We start from the raw sequence: 17404 nt of genomic DNA, 5'->3' as shown, positions 1-17404 counted from the left end.
GTATCTTGCGTGCCTAGAGAGTGGCTATTGTGCCTCACGCAATTGAATACGGTCAGGGTTAGGGGTACTCCAAACAAATCTCCGCATGATAGTAGTTGACCCCACTTCAAAATTATATTGCAAACTTTGCTAGGTCACGAAACTTTCTGAGTGCAGGAAATCAAAATTTAACTAACTCTTGCGCTACTGATCATTAACGTTGTTTGTCTAATAGGGGACTTCAAAAAGGACTGTGTGTGAAAACTGACAATGACTCTTCAACTAGGATCTTTAAGGCTCCTTACCACAGAGGCAAAAACCTGGGGCAAACCCTCTGGTCCAAGGCTGCAGGTATCTGTGGATGAAAATCTGTGCTCAGTTTGTCCTCTGACAAATTTCTATTCATTTTAGGTTTCAAAAGAAATTTTAAAATAATACTACGTTATCATAAAATACTTAAGTTAAAATGAAGTAACATTTTTCCGATTATAATCTATTTTATGTTAAACCTTCTCAACTTCTCTACACATCCCCAGCAACTCTTCTCGTATATAGACATTTATGTTGTGGTCTGATACTGGCTTCTGATACCGGCTTCAAAACTCTGCCATGTAGCTTCGGTCGGGTTCTGAGTGAACTTTGCAACAGTGTTAACAGACAACTACATCTATATATATATGTTCATTGCAGTATGGCACCTATCCAACATAGCAGATCTTTGGATAGCCATGTAATGGAAGGGAGAAGGTTTTATTATGAATCTGGAAACACGTGGGCTCTGTCTAGTACAGAGGATTTGTCACTTCCAGCTATCGACAGACAATAGCATCGCAATTGTTTCACAAGGGTACTAAAGCTTTTTGCTTCTAGTGTAGCTCTGATGGGGTGGGGGGGAAAGCAACCATAAAGGTCCATTGACATTTTGGTTACTTTGTATTGTAGATTTATTGGGCATATTGTAGAAAGGAACTGTACAGCATGACACATTTTCTCTTCTAGCGGACTTGGGCAATAAAATTCAGCCAGACTACACTGATGTTAGTTGTCATGTCCTTTTAGTAATGGTCCTGCCAAGCACAGCCCTCAGAGGGTGGTTCTTGATCATCAACATACAGTTGCCAGAAAGTACAGCTATCCAGGAAATTTACTTTGGCTCGGAAAACAACAAACTGTGTTTCTTGATGCTGTAGGTGATGTGACTTACTCTCAGGAAAACATTCCACTCTGCAGAGCCAAGATGTTTTTAAACAGACAACTTATTTGCAAAGGCATGCTTAAGCAAGAGGGACCGACTGTTTTGACTACAGAGAGGATAGAATTGATAATAAAGATGAAACAGCCATCTCTGTGTATGCGTTTGTATGCAATGCATAGCACTACCCTTATTTGACTGATGGCATTAGCAATGTAAATTACATCCTATTGCGTCTGATGTCATGACAATATATGCTATGAAAGGAAACACAATGAAAATCTACGGACTGAAGCAGGGAAGACCCAAGCACAGTAAGCAGAACGCGTTGTGGAAATGTACTATACCTAGAACACTGCTGAGGCAGGAACAATGCAAGTAAAATGTAAGTACATGAGCCATGTCAAAAAATAATACTAATTCCTATTCCAAAATACGACATCCTAGTAAATAAAGCCTTTAGTAAATAGTCACACCATAAGAAAAAATGAATGCTAAAGGTTAGAAGATATAATATGATACTGTTTTTAAAATTTGCATCTAGCGGCCAGTGTTATGTAGTGTTGCAATGTCAAATAATGTGCTAAAAAGATAATTAATTTATATACCAGCTATATGAGATGGGAAACTACAGTTAATGCTCTGATATCTGTGTTGTAGACTCATCTCTTGGGTTTTAAAGGTTCTATTTACCTGGTCAAGTTTGAGCTTATTTGGGGCCTGCAGCAATGCAAATTAACCCTGAAAATAAAGGAACCATACTGGTATTCTGTTTTTTGTACACCACCCAAAAAAAAAAAAAAAGCCCCCAAAACAAACAGCAAAACCAAACTAACAGACAAAAAAAACCCAACCCAAACAAACCAACCCCATCCCCTCCCAAAAAACCGCAAACAGACCAGAAAGCCCACAACTGGGCCAAACAAACAAAAACCTGTGCTGTAAAGCAGAATCACTTGTTCTGGCTAACATTTCATCTACTTGCAGATTCTGGTGAGGTTAAAGACTAACTAAAAGCAATTTATTTAAGGCCTTGTGTGTCAATGAGGTAAAGGTGGAGTAACGATAGTTGCTCTCTTCAGTTCTGTATGTTTGCAAGTCAGTCAATTAATTTTGTGCAATTCCTTATTTTGGCTGAGTTGATTTTCATCTCTGAGGTAGTGTTTGCAATTACTGACTGATGCTTGTGCCATAGTGTGGTTGATGAATAACCTAATTTCCCAGTCATAGTTGTATTTATGCTTTCTTTTTGTTTGTCCTTTCTTGGATTGTTCTGTGTAATGGGTGTCGGATTAAGCTGTTATTTTCTTTATTTTCCATAATGCTGTTAATCTTCAATTAGAAGGGAAGGATGTAACACATTCCCATGAGTCCCACTGTAATTCGACTAGGTTAAAAGAAATTTTGACTGTCCACTGATCTGACTACCTAAGCTGATGGCTTTTAGAAGAGCAAGCTTATTGGCAAAGATCTTCCCAAATGTGAGTTTAGTGATGGTTTTGTTCAGACTGGTATAAAAAAATATACATTTATTGATATTTCGGAGAGAGAGTTATGTGATGTATCTACGCACTTCCATTCAAAAATGGATGAACCTCCAGAAATGCCTCAGAATTGGTGGCCATATAATGCACCAAAACCACTTAGGTGCCAAGCGAAAAAGTGGGATTTATGCTGGAAGAAATTATATGGAAACAAAACTATTTTCTCGGTTGTAAGCTACTGCAGTAGTTTCAGTTTCTGCTTCTATACCTGAATACCTCATCAAATACTGCACATGTATCACTGTATGCAAATTTAATTTTCTAACTTGCAAAACACATGTGGTAGTCTATAGATTTATTCTAATGAAGATGGGATATATCCTAGCTAGATTAATATTCCTCTTTACATACAGGGCAGAACTTGCATGTGGCCCCATTATAAATCTTCATGTTAGGAAAGATTTTTGCGTGCTCAAGCCTCTTATTCTGATATTTTCCAGTCTGTGAATTCACACAGGTCACAGGTTTGCCTAACAGAAGACTCTACCTCTCCCTATGAGCCTTACCTCTGTTATCTATATCCTTAGCCCATCACAACAACAGAATTGGTATCTTAATTTATTGTGAAAATGTTGTATTGGCGTAGCTCTTTGGACAAGTACCTACATATCTTGCTTCAAATAGCCTTTTAGCCATACAAGACACTGCTTCAGAAGTACATGGCAATTATTAGGGAGAACACAAATGTTATTCTAGAAATTTTAGTAGGTTCAGCCTGAGGATTTTGGGCAGGATGAGCTGGATAAGTTTTTGGGGAATACACTTCCCTTCTTGCAGCAATTTCAGGAACAGAACACCGAAAATGAATTATTAATGTAAGATGATATATTACCCAGTGTTTTCAGCATGTAATTCTCCAGATAAGTTGTAGGTCCATGGTCGTTATGGCTTTGGCATGAGATGCTTACATGTGTTTATGTATCCACAGGCACATATGCAATCTTTTATGATTTTTCATTCTTTCAGAATCACTTTAGTCAGATTAGTTGGCATAAATGAGGAAAATATCTTCATTAGTTCTTGTCCTTCACGGCAGATCAGCTGTGAGGGAAACACTATGAAATGTGTTTACAGAAACCTATTGAATAGAACTCTCAAATGCTAAGCATTGTGTCCGTGGGTGTTTTTGTTCCATTCCTATGCAATTCCTCTCTTTTTTGTTATACTCAATGTCTCTGTGCCACACGCTTTTTACTTGGTCTGTTTTTTTTTTACTTCCAGTTCTACCCATCTTGCTTTGACTTGATTCCGTTTTAACTTTTTTATCTGATTCTTCTGTCAGTTGCAAATTATAAATATGTATGTAAGTATTAATACATATATTTAAGAAGATAGTCTTAACTGGGAGATGGATCTGGACCCAGATGTTCAATCTTTCTCTCCGCTTGTTTCTGAAACATTCTGGTGAAATTAGCATAGAACCATGAAATTGATAGTGACTTTTCCTTTGAGATACTGAAAGGACTTCAGTGAGGCTCTCTGCTCAGGGGAAAACTCCCTGCTTATATTCCACAGTGTTAAACATTACCTCTTGGATTTGGCCAGGGAAGGAAAGGGTTGTTGATATGTGATACTGTGTAAGGAATCTTACAGTAACAAGCTCATGTGATGTGAGCCATGCTGAGCATTCAGATTTCCTGTACAGTATTCAAGGACGTCAGGCACTGGGTACCGCATAACTTTCTCTGGGTTTTAAATAACTCTCCAAGTCACCTAGTCTGCCAGTCATCTGTATAGAGAAACTCACTTTCAATCTTAAGGAAGATACAAACAAATATTTCAATTCTTATTGATGATGTAATAAGTTCTTCTTCATCTTCATGCTTGTCGTGCTTACTCTTAGGCAAAAATCACTGGCTCATCTCATAGCCTATAGTTGCCTCAGCAATCAATGCCACCCTAATCTATTTACAGTGGCTGGGCTGCTTTCTCCCCCAGACAGGCCTGTAAATGTCAGTGCGCTGTTATGTATCTATGCTAGATGCAGATCTCGCTAAAGTATCGTTGGTTTAAGAGGAATTAGCTTTTCACAGAATCACAGAATGGTCGGGGTTGGAAGGGACCTCTGTGGGTCATCTAGTCCAACCCCCCTGCCGAAGCAGGGTCTCCTACAGCAGGCTGCACAGGACCTTGTCCAGGTGGGTCTTGAGTATCTCCAGAGAAGGAGACTCCACAACCTCCCTGGGCAGCCTGTTTCAGGGCTCCATCACCCTCAGAGGGAAGAAGTTCTTCCTCATGTTCAGATGGAACTTCCTATGCTTCAGTTTGTGCCCGTTGCCCCTTGTCCTGTCACTGGACACCACTGAAAAGAGTCTGGCCCCATCCTCCTGACACCCACCCTTCAGATATTTGTAAGCATTTGTAAGGTCCCCTCTCAGCCTTCTCTTCTTCAGGCTGAACAAGCCCAGCTCCCTCAGCCTCTCCTCGTAGGAGAGATGCTCCAGTCCCCTCATCATCCTCGTGTGTGGATCACTGAATTCAGGAGTATACTTTGGAAGTCATTTGTGTGTGTGACAAAGTATTATGAGGGCTTGGAGAGCAGAAATCAAAGATTCTCTATTTATTCTTTGTGTGAAGAGTAGGGGATGGGGAAAAGAAACTTAGCATATACATAACTTCTTTCCAGGAAAGAATGGCTTTCTGGGGAGTAGAGTATAGATTATGCATCAAAATGCAAATGCCACAGACCGTCATGGCTCCATCACAGTAATTTAAGTAATCTATAAGAAGTTACAGGAAGTTTTCAAATAGTATTTCCTTGTACATTTTCCCTGGGAAGAATAGCAACTTCCCTGCCTTCCTTGACATAGGAAGTTGGCTGCTGTCTTTTCAGATACATCTTGAAAAGATAGAAGAGGTGAACTGGGGACCTCTGATGAAGCAGTGTTCCAAAAGCCATATATTAGAAGAGAGCACTATCTGAATTTTTGGCTCAGAACATGAGTGCACTGTCCTTTCATTGTACAAGTTTACAGACTTTGGGTTGGATAAAATTACTCTTTGACTTTATTTCTATGCATGTACTAGGTCAAAATCTGTTAGATCTGTGCTATTCCACTGACAATAAGCTAGGGATCTTCCTGCTTGTTAGATGTCTGTAAATGCTAAATGAAGCTCAGATGCATGCTAAGGCTTATCATGGGGTGAGTATGAATCATCATTAAGTCATATCTTACCTGTTTATACATGAATATATCTCAAAAGATGATGTGTTGAACATGCATATGTAATAAAAACATTACAGAACAAAATATTGGGTGAGGGGGAGCCTTAAATCATATTGGGAAATGTAGCATCCTTAACAGCGTTTTACGTTAAGTGGAGCTTCAGAGGTGTAACTGATGACAAATATGAGCCGATCAGGACAAATCAACCCATTCTCTCTACCTGTTGTCTTTCATTCTTGTGAACCAAAGTTGTTACAGATGGACCTTAACCAGCTAGAGAAGTCAGGTAAAAGGCTGCTTTGCATCAACACAAGAGCATAAAACAGCTGAGTGAATGCGGTTCTGTAGATAGAAGTGAAACAATAGGTGAGCACAACATTCAAATTATTGGGATACAAGGAAGTCAATGAACAACGATTTTAGTTACGTGGATTAGTGTAGAATTCAGTCTGTAAACTTTTTTTACTCTTACTAACTTAGGAGAAATCTGAAAATAAATAGTGGTTTGCAAGAATTCTATAGAGCTTCTGCAAGGCAAAGTGGTTTGATTGGTAAGAAATTAATATGGGTATTATATGAATGAGAAACCCTAGCATTAAGCATTACATTCCTAGTGTATATCCATTGATGTTGTTCTTTGCTACGAATGTTTTTAAAAAGCATTGGACTTGGAAGTTTAATTACGTACTGAGTTAGTAATCACATACTTATTCAAGTCTGCTAAGCTTGAGGCTGCCTGAAGTTTCCACAACAGAAAAGTGATCCTAACAATGAGTAAGTCAAGGTAATTAGAGTAACGTGATGAATCAGGCGAGCTGTAGCAGAGGCTGCCTTTCCAGCATGCTGCCATTTGCTTAGTCATTGCAATCTTTTGTAAGAGAAGTATATGATCTGTTTCAGGATTTTTCAAGAGAAGCTGAAATCCAGTGTCATAAGTACCTTGTTCACAATGCTGAGCTAGCCTTACTGGTTTTATATTGGCTTTTGGTTCACTTCTCTGCAAAACTGTAGTCTATGAAATAATTTTAGAAACTGCTCCAGCAATATATTTTTTAAAGTATTTCACATAAAAATTGCACTTACCTACTACTCCCCCCCCAAAAAAAGGGTTACTGCAGTGTGATCATAACTTAGAAAAGTCTTAATGTATTTCCAACAGAAGCTACATCATGCATAATCTGTATTCTAACTCTGCATACTTTTGTGTATATTGCTTTTGTGTATGTAAGTAGTCAGCAAAATCAACAAATTAATAGCATAGCTTCAAAAGGCTCCAGGTCAGAACTCGGGAGATGGAGTTCCAGTTTCTTCCTTTGCCAAATTTTTGTGACCTCATTCAGATTGCTTGATCTTTAGCTGTCTCAGCCGTGCCTTTGAAATTAATATAAACCCATTTATTTCTTCCCTAAAGTTTATCCATCCAGCTTTGAGGCTTAAAAGATAACTACTAATTTTAAATGTTCTTCTTAGCAGGATTGGGAAGAAGTGCCATTAACTTTGCGCTGTCATTCAGAAAAGATATTGAGGAGAAAATTGCAAAGGGTTCAGTTCAAAAGTAGAGACTGTATCATCATCTGCACATTGAATAGTGATTCCTGTCAGTGTGTGACATCAGGAAGAGATCGCTAGACAATCGAAGTCTATGTAAACTTTATTGAACTCACCTTTTCAATATCTATTTTCAACTTCAGGAGATAGTTTTAGATATGTAACTATTTCATCTTATCACAGAATGCTTTTGGGTTGGAAGGGACCTTTAGAGGTCATCTAGCCCAACCCCCCTGCAGTGAGCAGGGACATCTTCAACTAAACCAGGTTGCTCAGAGCCCTGTCCAATCTGATGGGGTTGAATGTTTCTAGGGATGGGGCCACCACCACCTCCCTGGGAAACCTGTTCCAGTGTTTCACCACCCTCAGTGTAAAAAATGTCTTCCTTATGACCAGTGTAAATCTACCCTCCCTTAATAGGAAAGGTGCTTCAGCCCTTGGATCATTTTTGTGGCCCTCCTCTGGACGCACTCCAACAGCTCCTTGTCATTCTTGTGCTGGGGGCTTCAGAGCTGGACACAGAACTATAGGTGAGGTCTCACCAGAGCAGAGGAGAGTGACAGAATCACCCTTCTCGACCTGCTGGCCACGCTTCTCTTGATGCAGCCCAGGACACGGTTGGCCCTCTGGGCTGCCAGCGCACATTGCCAGCTCATGTCCAGCCTTTCATCTATCAGTACCCCCAAGTCCTTCTCAACAGGGCTGCTTTCAATCCACTCATCCCCTAGCCTGTGTTGATAGTGGGGGTTACCCCAGCGCAGATGCAGGGCATTGTACTTGGCCTTATTGAACCTCATGAGGTTCACACAGGCCCACTTCTTCAGCTTGTCCAGGTCCCTCTGGATGGCATCCCGTCCTTCTGGCGTGTCAGCTGCACCACTCAACTTGATGTCATCTGCAAGCTTGCTGAGGGTGCGCTTAATCCTGCTAAGTCATTGATGAAAATGTTAAATAGCACTGGTCCAGTACAGACCCCTGAGGGACACCACTCGCCACCGGCATCCATCTGGACATTGAGCCATTGATAACTACCTCCACCTTTCAACCAATTCCTTATCCACCAAACAGTCCACCCATCAAATACGTATTTCTCCAATTTAGAGAGCAGGATGTTGTGAGGGACTGTGTTGAAGGCTTTACAGAAGTCCATGTAGATCACATCCATGGCTCTTCCCTTGTCCACTGATGTAGTCACGCCATCATAGAAAGCCATGAGGATGGTCAGGCAGAACTTGCCCTTGGTGAAGCCATACTGGCTGTCTCGAATCATCTCCCTGTCCTCCACATGCCTTAGCATAGTTTCTAGGAGGATCAGTTCCACGATCTTTCCAGGCACAGAGGTGAGGCTGACAGGTCAGTAGTTTCCAGGGTCCTCCTTTCTACGCTTTTTAAAAATGGGCACAAAGTTGCCCTTCTTCCAGTCACAAGGGACTTTGCCTGACTGCCATGACATTTCAAATATTATGGAGAGTGACTTGGCAATGACATCAGCCAGTTCCCTCAGGACTCTGGGATGCATCTCATCAGGTCCCATAGAACCATAGTTCAGGTTCCTCAGGTGGTCATGAGCCTGGTCTTCCACTACAGTGGGAGGGTCTTTACCTCTCTGGTCCCCATCTTGCAGTCCATCAACTCAGGAGTGGTGAGGAGAGAGGCTGCCACTGAAGACTGAGGCAAAGCAGCTGTTGAGTACATCAACCTTCTCCTTGTCTGTTGATACTAGCTTACCACTCCTGTTCATCGGGGGGGTGGGGTATGCTTTGTTTAACCTTACTTTTCTGGCTGACATAACTGTAGAGCCCCTTCTTGTTATTCTTAGCACCCCTTGCCAAATGCAGCTCTAGCCACACCTTGGCCCTCCTGACCCCCTCCCTACACAACCAGGCAGGTCCCTATACTCTTCCCAAGATACCTGTCCCTGCTTCCGCTGCCTGTGCAGGCGTATTCTGACTACTAAATGCAATTTATTTGTTTAAAATATAAGATGACTAAAACTAAAAAGCCAGGAGTTTAGAAGTTCTTTTACTGGGGGGAAACATTGTTGTAATATTATGTCTTGGAATTTCTCCATTTAACTATACAGTTAAGGAACAATTTGTTTTAACCATATTTAAAATCTGGGTCAGGAATGTGGTCACAGATCTTTTTTTAAGCTAAGTCAGACAATGGTTATCTTCTGTGCTATTAGAAAACCCTCTCTGTGCTGGAGTGTTAAGACAAGTTGACTCTTTTTTTTTATGCGTTGTAGCAGCTTTTTCCAATGTGTTTAGCACTGGTGAGGCCACACCTGGGGTACCGCATCCTGCTGTGGGTTCCTCAGGACGAGAGAGACATGGACATGACGGAGAGAGTGCAGCAAAGGGCTATAAAGATGATGAAGGAACTGCACCATCTCTCCTGTAAGGAAAGGCTGAGAGCGCTGTGGCTGTTCAGCCTGAAGCAGACTGCTCAGCGGGGATCTTATCAATGTGTACAAATACCTGCAGGGAGGGTGCAGAGAAGACAGAACTCACTTTTCAGTGGTGCCCACTTCCAGGACCACAGGCAGTGGGCACAAACTGAAACACAGGAGGTTCCCTCTGAACAGCAGAAAACACTTTTTTTGTCTGCACTGCGGGTGACAGAGTGCTAGCAGAGGCTGGCCAGAGAGGTTGTGGGGTCTCCTGTGTCAGAGTCTCAGATCTGCGAGGGAGCCTGGGACAGCACCAAATTACCCTCAGAAGGCATCAGAGTGTAACTTCCAGAGGTCCTCTCCAACCTCTACTGTTCTGTGATTCTGTTAATGATTTGTGAACTGTGACATTGCAGGACCAAATTAGTTACGCTTTAATGCTTTAAGATCTGACTCTGACATAGCTATACTAAATTGATGCATTAGTGTAGAGAAGTGTGACTTAGCCATTACGCATAGCTAAAATAGTACTAGGACTAGGAGTTTCTGATTACATTACACTGGGATTCAGAAAGGTGAGATAAATCAATAGTTTGTTCAGCTATATAGTTTAGCCTCTTAATCTTTAATGGGCAGAATCTTGAGTTTCTGAGCAGGTGCTGTGACCATGGGAAAACCTGTGGCCATATTCACACAGCCCTCACGACAGGCCTAGAGGGCACACAAGCCCTATGGAACACCCCACTCCCTCCTGAACGAAGATCAAGGTACAGGAACAGGGAGGCAGTTCTAGAGTGTACAGCTGAACAGTGAGGAGAACAGAACTGCAAAGTTTGTAGAGAGCAGTGATTAACCTGCTCCACAGTTTAGGTGCATCCTAAGATGGATGGGATGTATGGCAAACCTGGCTGTTCATTTTGTTGACTACGTAAGAGCTTTTAAGTGCTCTTTGGGAAAGCTAGTTCTAGTCTAGTTCGAAATGAAGATACAGCTTTGTTTCACCTTTTTTATATGTTTTGTATCTTAAACATTGCAAAGTCTTTTTTCAAAGTCACTTTATATATATGCGGAGAAACACTTTTTTTTTTGTGATGCTTATTACATGAACAAATGAAATTGCTCTTTTGATGAAGAGGGCTGATGTCAGGGCAATGCGAGTAACTCCTTAGCTGCTTTCATCTGTAGACCTCTAAGCTTTCCCTTTCATTACCTTACAGTGAGAATTCTAACTATCCTTCCTGTTAATACAAATTGTACGCATTGTCTAGGCTTCAAGAATAATTATAAGAATATAATAATCCAATGTGTAATTGAAATCTAAAAGCCTACCCATTTTATACTATTTTTTATTTTTCTATTTTAATTAGTTTTTTTAGATTAGCTTAAAAGCATTTTGTTGTATCTCTTCTTTCTCTCTGACTTCATTATGTCATAAAACCCTATGCACTCCATATAAGATACCAGGAAGTTACACTTTTCAAGGTTTTACAAACAGCAGACTTACTGTAATGTCACTCATTAACCAGTCATATGAGCTATTAAAAGCCCACTTTCCATTTACACAGTACTGCTCCTCCCAAACAGGAATTTGGAAACCCTTGACTTCACCCTAGCTATGACTGTATAGAATAAGTATGTAGTGTTTATGCCTGTTCAATGAAAGTTTATTAAGTAAAGCATACGTTTCTAAGATTTATGGTCATAGATTTCATAGAATCATGGAATAGTTTTGGTTGGAAGGGACCTTTAAAGGTTGGGGGTTTTTTTCTGTCATTGAGGTCTTAAAAGATGTGGTTATAAAAGTGGTAATAACACTATAAAATAACAAAAATCTGTTGTATAAATCTTTAATTCCTTGGTATTAGTTGTATGCTTGCTGCTCTGATTTGTGACAGCATCCAAATAGCATACATAACAACATAATAGGTAACATACTGGTTTTGAATGGTCCCAAGCGTGCACTCTTAAGGGATGCACTCACCCTTTCCGTTAAAGCCAGAGTCTATACAGATTTTTTTACTTCTCAAGAGAATACTCTCAATCTTTCCGCTAAAGTGAGGATTTAGTCAGATTTCTTATTTTGCAAATGCAGCTTTGGCTATGTAGTTGATATTGTTTCCTTAAAAGGGTCATGCAGAGAATTGCAGTGGGTTTTCTGGGTTGCTTTTGCCATTTTTCTTATAAAATATTGTTTATATTGATTCTTCCAAATCTGCTTTATGGTGATTGCAATAGTACTAAATATGAATACGTTGTTAAATATATTAAGCAGTAAGGAAAGGTAAAATTTCATTCATATCCATAGGAAATAGTAGGTGGTATTGCTACGATTAGGAAAACCCCAGAAAGCACTATTTAGCCAGGCTGTTTGTAGATAATGAAGACTATTGTTTAGTTTTCATTAGTGCAGTTTCTTGTATACAGAGTGTTGTGGTACTGCTGCCTCGGGTGCCTGGTTTCATGATTTCATGCTCACGCTGCTTCTTGTATGTAAAGAGAAGTCTACTACATAACAAATCTGCGAAGTTCAAGAACTGATTTTGCACATTCATTAAAGTAAGCACTTCACACGCAGACACCAAACTGATGGCACTTCTCTCTCCTCGCAAAGAAAAGAGGGTATATAGCAGTACTTTGATACTATGGGAGAAAAGCCTTTTTTTTTTTTTAACCTTAGAAAAGTGTTAATGAAAGCTCATTCAGCTGCTCCAATAAAATTGTTCCATGGAAGAGCTGTGAACTAGCAACCCTGAAGACTGCTAAATAAATGTCAATACAGACAAGATATTTACCAGCTTCTTCAAAATTCGATCAGTTTGAAAGGTACGATTAGAAAGTGAGAGGATGAGCAATCAGAACAGTGAGGTTAAATACTTTAAATTATTACAAATTATGCTTGTTTCTCAGAGCTCACCAGGGAGACTCCAGTGTAAGCTAAAGTAAATGATGGGGGTAGGAGTGGAGAAACTTAAACCACTGGATACTTTGGTAGCAATGGCTTGCTAGCTATACTATGGGCAATTTGTTCATCAAGAGATTTTATGACAGCAGAACTTGGGTCCTGACGTTCTCAGTCTTCTTCCCCTCCTGGCCCTTGCTGTCCCTTATTACAACAAATTCCATTACTTACAGGATATTTAGTAGCTGCCTATCTGGTTTTACTCTAATGGTGTTCAGCGCACACAAGAATGCAAGTACATTTGGTCTAGGGGCAAATGAAGAGTTTATTTTCGCAGCAAAGGATCAGACAGAGAGGGGTTAAATAGTCTTCAAAACTTTAATTTCTTCAGGCCTATGCTGTGTAATTTTACAGCTCTATCTCTGGCCTTGCATTAACTGTTTTTCAGTTAACTTTGTAGTAGGGAGAAGCACCTAAGAATGTTGACATGTTAATATTACATGTCAGTATGTACAGAGACACATAGAAGTCTGTCTTTTGGAATATCTGGATTCAGAGGTTTATGAGTGACCAAGTTCAAATGATCCTCTGTGCTCCAAAGTAACAAAAAGCTCAAGAGGCTGCCACTGCCCCCCTCCTCTTTCCTTTCTCAACCACACTGAGTGAAGTTGGTTCCTCATGTTCTGCTGAGAAAGGTTCCAGAAGTTCTCGGCAATGCAGCACCAGAGAACAGTGTATTCCATCCCTAGCTGCCTACAGAAGCTCCCTTCCATCACTCACTTTAACAGGCTGTTACTGACTGTCACAAAGTTTGCTAAAAACAAATTTCAGTGCTGTAGTTTCAAGTACTCCGGATGTACCAAAGGAATATATGCATAGTAAAGATTATTTGTGAAATAGAATGGCTGTTAAAATTGTAAAATTTTCATGTCAGATGATTTTAAAACAAAAAAAAATGTCCTGTCTTCTCTTTCTCCCCAACAAATTAGATTCTCGTGTGATGTCTTTATGTCCAGGTTGCTTTCTAGTTAAGGTATTGTATATGTTTAGGGCAAAGTTTGGTAACTTTCCTCCATATCTCTTAAAAGAATAACAGGCTTGGGATAGTAAGATTAAAGTAGAAGTACCAGTCTGGGAATAGTTCTAAACTTGGTGAGGAGTCCTTCAAATTGTAAAAAAATATTGTTAAAAAAAAAAATCACTAAAATGTGGCTTAGAATAACAAGAGATGTTCTAACTTTTCTAATTAGCTCAGACAGCACTTCATTTAGCATTTTATTCTGACATCTGATGGTGACCTTGAATATTGGTGAAGCTCCTTATTTTCACAAAAAAATAACTTTGCTACTGCTGTGCAATATCCAGTGTGTTGGACCCTGCCTTTGCAAGGCACATTCAGAATTGCCACTGGAATAATCCCACCTTCTTCCGAGTCCTCTGCATGTCCGATGTTAGAGCCTGTTATTTCCTCTGCTGGCTAGTGGACCAAGCAGAGAGAGGACATCAATGTCTTCTGGCTGTTGGGTTCCTTAATGGCTGCTGATGAGAAGTCTGAAGTCAAGTCTGGTGTCTCTGCTTTAAGCTGTAACCAAGATGAGTCCTTAACACTGAAGATGGGTAGGTGAGTGTGGAATTATTACTAAAATTAAGGTTTTACATCTAAAAATTAAGGTTTATATGAAAAACGTAGCAGTGTTCACCCATTGAGGAAAAGCATGAAATCAAAAGGAGCTCTGAGGATGGGACACAGCCGCAGCAGGCATGCGAGGAATCCACTAACACAGCAACTCCCTGCAAAGTATCATAGAGGACGGAATGGAGTGGAGACTCCATGGCCCTGCTCCATGATGATAAAGCGGGAAGAAATGGTTCTCTAGAACTGATAAGCAGCTCATCTGGCCCCCTGAGCCAACAGGTTTTCGAAACCTTGCCAAAGTGCTACCCTCTCGTGAACTTTACTTGTTTTAATATCATTTTAATACCAAAACACACCTCCATCCCAAAGGCTACCCGCCTCCGAGGTGCGACCACCCCTCTTTGAGTCTGCGCTCTCGATTTTTCGTAAACTATACCTTTAAGCATGAAGCAAGAGAATTTTACACCGATCATGATAAAAGGTATGTATGACTACAGTCACTCAAACTCCACCTTAAAGGTAGAAAGCATATAAAAATAGCCAGGGAAATGGGGGATTTTCGGAGATCATCATCTTCGTAGGACAAGAAGATAACACTGTGAGCAAGTCAAGGGAAACTCCACCTCAGACTGCCTCCGACAACCGGGATTGGCCGACGGGCTGAGCCTTGCTTCTCCCCCACCTTGGGACGCCTTGGGTGAGACTTAAACTAAGCGCTTTTTTTCTCGGGGATAGTTACTCCCTAATGTTTATAGCCAGGCTGTATTATTTATAACCTTTTCACGCGTTTTATATTTGCACGTGCTTTCTTGCAGACAGTCAGTATCACCGGCAATTCAAAAAACCTATATACCTGTTGCACAAATAAAACTGCACTGTTTAAGTAGCCAGTTGTCACAGTTTCTCACTGAACGCGACCAAATGCAGCCGTGCTAGTTCATGAGCACAACTGGACTGAAGGTGCAGACAGCTATTAGTGTATCCAGAATTGTGGTAGTTTAATATACGTATTAAACGCGACTGGACTGGTAGTGGCAAATTGGACATCACTCAGAATTTAAACCTAGCCGCACCTAGCCTCTCACTCCAGTGAAGAGCGTTAGAAAGCAAGGGGGTTTATTTTTCTGCTGAATTAACGTGACAGTGAGCAGAGGAGGAAAGAGGTGGTAAAGTAATCTCTGTTTAACTCAATGAGGCTTCTAATGCTGTACCTATAAATGTTAGGAGACTACTTTTTAATGCAAACCTCTGAATAGCTCAGTTACCCTGTCCTATCCAGGATTCTCAGCTGTTGGAAGTAAGCAAATAAAACTGTAGTTTCGAAGGTTAGACTGAATTTGACGATTCATAAAGTGTGCTTTCATGGGGGTTGCTACTATATAGCTGAATAAGTCCCTAGGGGATGTTCTCTTCTCACTCTTTTGTTAGGAATGAAATGTGAGAATTTCAGCTCTGTTGTATGGCTTTCCCTTTTCAGGTCTAGTTCTGGGAGTTTTTGAATACCACTATCTGGAAATCTGCTTTAAAGATTAAAAGGTAGATATTGGTAATAAAATGTTGATGTTCTTCCACTCACACTGTTAAAAATTGTGGTATTCCACATTAAAAAGGAAGAGGCAGAATTACATAAGTAATTAAGCAGGCATGGAAGTGAACTTCTAGCTTTCCTTGTCTGTGGAAAGGCCATCTGATTGCGGTTTTTTACTGCCTATGAATATGCTCAGAGTCTCTTTTTTAAAGAGATGGTGACCCTTCCTGGGACCTCAAGCTGTTTTAAAAACTCTACTAAGTGTCAGAATATTGCTGACTGAATCTAGGCCTCATCTGTCACTATCTGAGTGTTGTTTGTTATTCTTGCTTTTATTGTTTATTAGAGACCTGCCAAGGCAAGGCTGATTCCAGAAGTACAAAGTAAGGGGGGGGGAGGAGGGGCCTGAAAGACCCAACTTCATTTATTATGTGTGTGTGTGAAGAAACAGGACTTGTAATCTACTCTTCTGTCTGTATGGAACAGAGAGCAACATCACAGGACTCAAGGGCATATAAACTGCAGCTTAATAAGTTAATCACAGAATCACAGAATGTTCGGGGTTGGAAGGGACCTCTGGGGGTCATCTAGTCCAACCCCCCTGCCAAAGCAGGGTCACCTACAGGAGGCTGCACAGGACCTTGTCCAGGCGGGTCTTGAATATCTCCAGATGCATCCGTCTGAGCTGCCAGAACTGACTTAGGGCATGCTAGTAGCCCAAGGCACACTATGTACAGAGGACCTGCCGGTGTGGTCTTCTGTAGTGTTTCCAGATCCTTGACATAGCAGATCTGCTGGAGCAACAGTGATAAGGCTCCAGAGGTGGTTTTTTACATGTGAGGAAGCAGTGTGCAATCCTGCTGCTACACTCCTGGTCTTGACATATCAAAGGCAAACTCTTCCTAATGGGAAGGGTAGGATTGTCTGCAGTTTTCTTCCACAAGGGAAGACAGTTATTTAGCTTGATTGGAGTGAAGTTACATTATCAGAAAAAACAAAAACAAACAAAAAACAAAAAAAAGCTAGGGGGTGTGAAGGTATGGGGTTTAGTGATGCAGTATTTCAGACAGGTGAGCTATAGCAAGGTATTTTTCTTTCTTATGGTGGACTGCATAGCTTTCACTTGTAAACTTACATTTTTTTCCGTTGATGGCGGGGAACACAAGGAAAATAATTCTTAAGATGATTAATCATGGCAAAATTAGAACTGTTTCAACTTCACTAGTTTTCTGTACTATATATACTTATTTTTCTGGACTTGGTAAGTTTGGGATGTTTTGCATTTCCACTTATGTTAGTGCATAGAAATTGAGTAGAGACAATATTGTAAGTGAAATATAAGATCACATTTTATTGAGTAACTTATTGTACACTTGGTGACCGTTAGCCGAGATTAACCCATCAGTCAAAATCCAAAGTACAACTTGTGATTTTGTATATGGCAGCTATGCATCTCTGATCTGATACTAGACTTGTAATTTTTTTATCAGTATACACATTACCATGTATTTATCCAAAA

Source organism: Opisthocomus hoazin, chromosome 5, assembly GCF_030867145.1.
Source record: "Opisthocomus hoazin isolate bOpiHoa1 chromosome 5, bOpiHoa1.hap1, whole genome shotgun sequence".
In the NCBI taxonomy this organism is placed as follows: domain Eukaryota; kingdom Metazoa; phylum Chordata; class Aves; order Opisthocomiformes; family Opisthocomidae; genus Opisthocomus; species Opisthocomus hoazin.
This window is presented reverse-complemented; position numbering follows the sequence as displayed.